This window comes from Coenobita brevimanus, chromosome 69, assembly GCF_032717465.1.
Source record: "Coenobita brevimanus isolate Jiangsu-jjx chromosome 69, ASM3271746v2, whole genome shotgun sequence".
Taxonomy (NCBI): domain Eukaryota; kingdom Metazoa; phylum Arthropoda; class Malacostraca; order Decapoda; family Coenobitidae; genus Coenobita; species Coenobita brevimanus.
In genome coordinates, this window is record NC_137022.1 from 19,663,491 (window position 1) to 19,671,827 (window position 8,337).

An 8,337-nucleotide genomic window follows, 5' to 3' on the forward strand; every position below is an offset into this window, starting at 1 on the left:
TCAATACCTTGCAAGGACATAAATAAAAAAAAAAGTTGGTACATCCAAAATATATATCTCACGAAGGTTTTTTTTTTTTTTTTTTTTTTTTATGCGAGAAAGAAGGAACCAAAGGCCATGAGCCCGCAGTAACAGTTCCCTCCAAGAGAAAAACAAAATACAATATAGAGCCAAATTCAAGATCCGATCATTTTGAGATGCCTGGACACACTGCGTTTGAAAGACTGGAGATCATAGGCAGCAGGAAATACAGACAGAGGGAGACAGTTCCAGAGCTGACCTGTTGCATAAATGAAAGACTGGGAGTAACGGTTAACTCTTGCATTAGAGAGTTGGACAGAAAAAGGATGAGAGTTTGCTGCCAGACGGGTGCTACGCGCCCGTCGAAGAGGTGGAGGAATGCAAGCAGAGAGTTCAGAGGAGCAGTGACCATTAAAGTAGCGATAGAAAAGAGATAAAGATGCAACAGTGCGGCGAAGAGACAGAGGTTGAAGGGAGTCAGTAAGAGGAGGAGAGTTAATGAGACGAAAAGCCTTTGCCTCCACCCTATTGAGAAGAGCTGTATGTGGGGAGCCTCCCCACACATGAGAGTTGTACTCCACACAGGGGCGGATAAAACCCCTGTATAGAGTCAACAATTGTGCAGGGGTAAAGAAAGAGCGGAGTCGGCTTAGCACACCCAATCTCTTGGAAGCAGATTTTACAAGAGATGTAATATGATATTTCCAAGATAAGTCCCGAGTAAATGAAACCCCAAGCATGTTCAAGGATGATGCAGGATTAAGCTGAATATTATTAAACATTAGTGGGTATACCTGTGGAAGATTTTGTCGGGTTGATAGGTGTAAGAACTGAGTCTTAGATGCATTAAAGACAACCATATTATTTTTACCCCAGTCAGAGATACGAGCCAAATCAGACATTAGGTGTGCCACAGCCTCATCCCTTGCTTGTTGAAGTAACTGTTGAGATGGGCGTTGCGGGAACCGAATGGAAAGGTGAAGGGTGGAGTCGTCAGCGTATGAGTGGATAGGGTTAGATGTACAGCTTAGAAGATCATTGATGAATAAAAGGAAGAGAGTTGGTGATAGGACAGAGCCCTGAGGAACACCACTGTTGATAGATCTAGGAGAAGAACGATGGCCGTCTACAACAGCGGCTATAGAACGACCAGAAAGGAAGCTAGCGATGAAGGCACAGATAGAAGGATAGAAACCGTAGGAGGGCAGTTTGGAAATTAAAGATTTATGCCAGACTCGATCGAAAGCCTTTGAGATGTCAAGTGCAATGGCAAAGCTTTCGCCAAAGTCCCGAAAGGAGGATGACCAGGAGTCTGAAAGGTAGGTGAGAAGATCGCCAGTGGAGCGTCCCTGGCGGAACCCATACTGACGATCTGAAAGAAGGTTGTGATAGGAAAGATGCCTTAAAATTTTTCTATTAAGAATTGACTCGAAAACTTTTGAAATACAGGACGTTAAAGCAATTGGACGATAGTTGGAGGGTTGGGAGTGGTCACCCTTCTTTGGGACTGGCTGAATGAGAGCAAACTTCCAGCAAGAAGGAAAGGTACAAGTTGACAGACAAAGGCGAAAGAGTTTGCCTAGGCAGGATGTAAGCACAGAAGCACAGTTCTTGAGAACAACAGGAGGGACCCCATCAGGCCCATATGCCTTGTTAGTACTGAGGCCAGTGATGGCAGAAAGTACATCAACTGAAGAAATTTTAATGTCAGCCATGAGGAAGTCAGAGGGGGGAAGTGATGGAGAAACAGCACCGGAATCGTCTAAGGTAGAATTGGAGGAGAAAGTCTGTGCGAAGAGATCTGCTTTATCAGTAGAAGAAATAGCTACAGAACCATCAGAGTAGAAAAGAGGAGGGAAGGATGATGAGGGTAAAGTTGTTAGAAAGATTTTTGGCAAGATGCCAGAAGGAGCGGGAAGAATTCGAGTCGGAGAGTTGAGAGCATTTAGTATGGATGAAATTATTTTTAGTAGAGCGAAGAACAGACTTAGCACGATTCCGGGCAGAAACGTAAAGATGGTGTAATTCAGGGGTGGGTTGGCTCCGGTACCTTTTGTAGGCCCTCTCCTTGTTGCGGACAGCATTAGAACAAGCGTGATTAAACCAAGGCTTTCTTGCATTAGTCAAAGGATATGAGAAAGGAATGTATGCTTCCATGCCCGAGAGAATAACCTCCGTAATGCGCAAGGCACACTCAGATGGCTCACGGCCATGGAAGCAATAATCATTCCAGGGAAAATGAAAGAAGTACTGCCTGAGGGCCTCCCAGTCCGCGGCTCCAAAATGCCACAGACGACGTTTCACTGGAGGGTCCACAGGCCGTACCGGAGTGATAGGACAGGTTAAGGTAATAAGGTTGTGATCGGAGGAGCCCAACGGGGAGAAAAGATTAACAGAGTAAGCAGAAGGATTAGTTGTGAGGAAGAGGTCAAGTATGTTGGAGCTCTCTCCAAGGCGGTCGGGGATACGGGTAGGGTGCTGTACAAGCTGCTCTAGGTCATTAAGGATAGAAAAGATGTAGGCTTGTTCACCAGGTGGATCCGTGAAAGGAGAGGAGAGCCAAAGGTGGTGGTGAACATTGAAATCTCCAAGAATGGAGATTTCAGAGAAAGGAGAAATGGATAGAATGTGTTCCATCGTAGAAGTAAGATAGTCGAAGAATTTTTGATAGTCAGTAGAATTAGGGGATAAGTAAACAGCACAGATATATTTAGTCAGAGAATGACAGGAAAGCCGAAGCCAGAGTGTGGAGAATTCAGAAGAATCAAGTTCAGGAACACGAGAGCAAGATAAATCGTTGCGTATATATACACAACAGCCACCTTTGGCTTTGAAATGAGTATAGAGAAAGTAGGAGGATACAGAAAAGGGTTTGCTGTCAGTTGTCTCAAACAGCTGAGTCTCCGTTAGAAAAAGAAGGTGAGGTTTAGAGGAGGAGAGGTGGTGCTCAACAGAGCGAAAGTTAGAGGAAAGGCCGCGAATGTTGCAGAAATGAAGAAGAAGTCAGACCGTGGTTCCAGGCACCTTGAGTCGTCACCGGGAGACGGGCAGATGGTGGGGGCATTTATGATCCCCCCCCCTGGGGACTCCGAGGCTTGAAGAGACGACGCCATGTTGGTAAATTTTGAATAGGAAGTGTAGTGTGTACTGTGCATGTAGTTTGGTGTAGATAGTTAGAGAAATTTGTACTGGAGAGCATGCTGGCCTACTCTCTGTGTAACTGAGACACTGAAAAAGTTCAGCAAAGGGGGATGGTCAGGAACTAGTCCTGAGGGCTGATGAAACGGGAGCTCCAGCACTCCCTGTCATCAGCTTTCCATCCACCTCGGGAGTACTGCCCTGCTCGATTGGTGCTACAGTCTACTCCAGCTAAGAGGTATCATAGAACACAACCATAAAATCGATTGTTTATGCATTGATCTTCGTTCATAAGCCTACCAACACTTCACAGCCAAAAATGAGTGAACATTACTGTGGATAATTCAACGAAGCAAAATTAATTCTGAAATTAATTAACTTCTGTGGAGGAATATCTGTCGCAAAAACTCAAGATCTTTTATTAATGCCGCTCTGACATCCAAAATGGAGTTAATATTAAACCACAAAACAGCCAACCAGAGGGACTTCTGAAAACAAACTGCTGCTGTGGAGACTTGTGATTAAAAAATCTGTAAGGATCCTTAATTTATACTGTCATTCACGCTGCCACCCAACACATAGTATGACTAATGTTCTTGAATTATTTACGTCAATATTCGACTTACCCTCAGAAATTTTTGCTGTCATTAAGACCTGTGAATAATGAAATGGAGGAAGTGACTGTTTCTTCTGTTTGTCTCTCATTAACGTAAAGGATGAGAACAGGAATCATAATCTCAAGAAACAAAAGTTCCCAAACATTTTGAACTCAAATAAAGTACGTTTAAGACAAAAAATAATAAAATATGTGTAGAAATGATAAAATGGAGTGGAGCAAGGACTGTATAAATATTTGTGAAGTACGTCAATATTACTGAATGACTAAAGTTGTATCAGCGGAGTGGTAGAAAGCTTAGTCGTTGCTTTATAAAGAAGTAAAAATAATCTGAGTACAAAGCGTGGAATATGTGTGGTGAGTGTTGTGGGTAAGGTATATGAAAGAATAGTTGTGGAGAATGTAAGACAGTTAAAAGCAGATCAGATGAATGATGAATTTGGTGGTTTATGGAATGATTGGGTAAGTGTGGAGCAAGTATCTACTGTCACACAGATAATAGAAAGGGTATATGTGTGAGAAGAATGATAAGGTTTTTGTGCCATTCAGAATCTGGAAAAAGATTATGACAGAATGAACAGAGTGGATTTAAGCAGCGTGTGGAAGGAAAACTGATAAATGCCGTAGTTTCTCTTACAATAGTGAACATAGTGTTTGGATAGATGTTTCACTGGTTTATTACCATTATTGGTGTGAAATAGGGATGTGTGATGCAGATAAGATTGTTTTTTCTTATGCGTGTGTGTGTGTGTGTAAGTGTATACAGTGTATATATATATATATATATATATATATATATATATATATATATATATATATATATGTACATCCATCCATCATCCAATCCTACAATGCCTCATGAGGAGTGTAGGACCCCGGTGCTAGGCATTTGGTCCCGAAATTTAACATAAGAATGACCAGCCTCACTCATCCCTGAGTTGCATTGCATGAGCAGACAACCCCAACCATCCCTTAGGTATAAACCTCTACTGGCTCAATCCAATTAGAGCGCAATATTTACCCACTAAACCACCAGGCGCCAAAATTTGGTTATGTGGTTATCACCCAGCGTAGTAAATGGTTTCCTCGTGTACAAGAACCCATTTGGCTTTTCAGTGTAGAGTCACCCACAGGCAGAAGGAAGAGAAAAGAATGATGGAAAGAAAGTTAGATGAGGGAGTGTAAAGTCACCCGTAGGCAGAAAGACGAGAATAAACTGAAGGAAAGACAGAAGATCATGGAAAGAAACAAGATGGAGGATAGGAAAGGGTAGACACCCGAGTGCAACACTACACCGAGTAAGTGGATGGTTACCCCCCTCGCCTACCACCTACCTCTGTTGTCACCCACAGAAAAATTTACACAGGCATGGTACAGCTATGATTTACCTATCAGGGTTTATCTGATCCCTAACTGGATGGATGGATCATCTCACTGGACATCCTATAGATTGCATTCTTACTTTCATACGCTCATTTTCCTCTATCTGCATGGTTCTTACTTTTTTGTTTAGTTGGAAGCAGGATGATAATGATGATGTTGACAGCATGAGATGGCAGGGAGGGAGACGGAGGCCGCGCAAGTGACGAATCGTCTAGCAGCACTGAACCACCGGCTTCAGGACAAAGAAATGGTCAGTAACCATATTCAAACATTTTCATGAGCCTGGTTTGAACATAAGAGCCGTATTGTAGGTGAGATAGGAGACTTCACAACAATTTTTTTCTTAGCGAATTAGTAAATACAGTGGATCTTCCTATTCTGTTTAATTTATCTGGTTTATACGTATCCAGTCTCGACATAGATTGACTCAATAAGTTGCAAGGACATAAACAAAAAAAATAAAAAAATGGTACATCCAAAATATATCTCTCAGGAAGAGGTGCTAAGAGGTATCATAGGACACAACCATAAAATCGATTGTTTATGCATTGATCTTCGTTCATAAGCCTACCAACACTTCACAACCAAAGCTGAGTGAACATTACTGTGGATAATTACACCAAGCAAAATTATTTATGAAATTAACTGCTGTGGAGGAATATCTGTCGAAAAATTTCAAGATCTTTTATTAATGCTGCTCTGACATCCAAATTGGAGTGAATATTAAACCACAAGCCAGCCAACCAGAGGGACTTTTGAAAAACGCCTGCTGCTGTGGAGACTTGTGATTAAAAAATTTGTTAGGATCCTTAATTTATACTATTATTCAAGCTGCCACCCAACACATAGTATGACTAATATTCTTGAATTATATCAGTCAGTATTAGACTTACCCTCAGAAATTTTTGCTGTCATTAAGACCTGTGAATAATAAAAAGGAGGAAGTGACTGTTTCTTCTATTTCTCTCTCTTTAACGTAACGGATGAGAACAGGAATCATAATCTCAAGAAACAAAAGTTCCAAAACATGCTGAACTCAAATAAAGTACGTTTGTGACAAAAAATAATAAAATACATGTAGAAATGATAAAATGCAGTGGAGAGAGAACTGTATACCTGTAATTATTGATATGAAGTACGTCAATATGACTGGATGAGTGAAGTTGTACCAGCGGAGTGGCAGAAGGCTTAGCAGTAGCTTTGTAAAGAAGTAAAAATAATCTGAGTACAAAGCATGGAATATGTGTGGTGAGTGTTGTGGGTAAAGAATATGGAAGAGTAGTTGTGGAGAATGTAGGACAGATAAAAATAGATCTGATGAATGATGAATTTGGTAGTTTAGGGAATGATTGCGTTAGTGTGCAGGAACTATCCCCTATCATCCAGATAATACAGTAGAACAAGTACATATGTGAGATGAATTATAAGGTTTTTGTGCCATTCAGAATCTGGAAAAGGATTATGACAGAATGAACAGAGTGGATTTAAGTAGCGTGTGGAAGGAAAACTGATAAATGCTGTAGTTTCTCTTACAATAGTGAACATAGTGTTTGGATAGATGTTTCACTGGTTTATTACCATTATTGGTGTGAAATAGGGATGTGTGATGCCGATAAGATTGTTTTTCTTATGCGTGTATATATATATATATATATATATATATATATATATATATATATATATATATATATATATATATATATATATATATATATATATATATATATATATATATATATAGCCTCTGTGGTACAATGGTAATGTGTGCGTTTTCGTTCACTGAGAGACGAGGGTCAGAGCCCCGCAAGGGGAAAAAACTTTGGTAGCGTTCTTCTGGCCACGTCCTGCTTTGGCGGACACATGTTGTGCTGTGGTTGAACCAGTGTCGCATACTATAAAGTATGTTTGCACCCAGTCGGCTTTGGCTGGCCGATTACACTAGGTTCACAGAATAAACACACATCCAAAGCCACACCAACTCTATAGTTACTCTTACAAGCACATCTATCACTACATACAATCTCTACCAGGCAGCCTAAGCCACTTGGTAGACATACATTGGCTGTATCGTCCTCACTTCGGTCGATATAGGCCGGTCCTTCAGTGGACACACACACACACACACACACACACACACACACACACACACATATATATATATATATATATATATATATATATATATATATATATATATATATATGTGTGTGTGTGTGTGTGTGTGTGTGTGTGTGTGTGTGTGTGTGTATCCATCATCCAATCCTACATTGCCTCATGAGGAGTGTAGGACCCCGGTGCTAGGAAGTTGGTCCCGACATTTAACATAAGAGTGACCAGCCTCACTCATCCCTGAGTTGCATTACATGAGCAGCCAACCCCAAACACCCCTTGGATATAAACCTTTACTGGCTATATCCGATTGGAGCACAATATTTACCCACTCATCCACCAGGCGCCAAAATTTGGTTATGTGGTTATCACCCAGCGTAGTAAATGGTTTCCTCGTGTACAAGAACCAATTTGGCTTTTCAGTGTAGACTCACCCACAGGCAGAAGGAAGAGGAAAGAATGATGGAAAAAAAGACAGATGAGGGAGAGTAAAGTCACCCGTAGGCAGAAAGACGAGAATAAACTGAAGGAAAGACAGAAGAACATGGAAAGAAAGAAGATGGAGGATAGGAAAGAGTAGACACCCGAGTGCAACACTACGCCGAGTGAGCGGATGGTGACCCCCCTCACCTATTACCAACCTCTGTTGTTACCCACAGGAAAATTTACACAGGCATGGTACAGCTATGAATTACCTATATGGGTTTATCTGATCCCTAATTGGATGGATGGATCATCTCATTGGACATCTTCTAGATCGCATTCATACTTTCATGGGTTCATTTTCCTATATCTACATGGTTCTCACTTTTTTGTATAGTGGGAATCAGGATGATAATGATGATGATGATGATGATGATGTTGACAGCATGAGATGGCAGGGAGGGAGACGGAGGCCGCGCAAGTGACGAATCGACTAGCAGCACTGAACCACCGGCTTCAGGACAAAGACAGGGTCAGTAAGCATATTCAAACATTTTCTTGAGCCTGATTTGAGCATAAGGACCGTATTGTAGGTGATATAGGAGACTTCACAACACCTTTTTCTTAGCGAATTAGTAAATACAGTG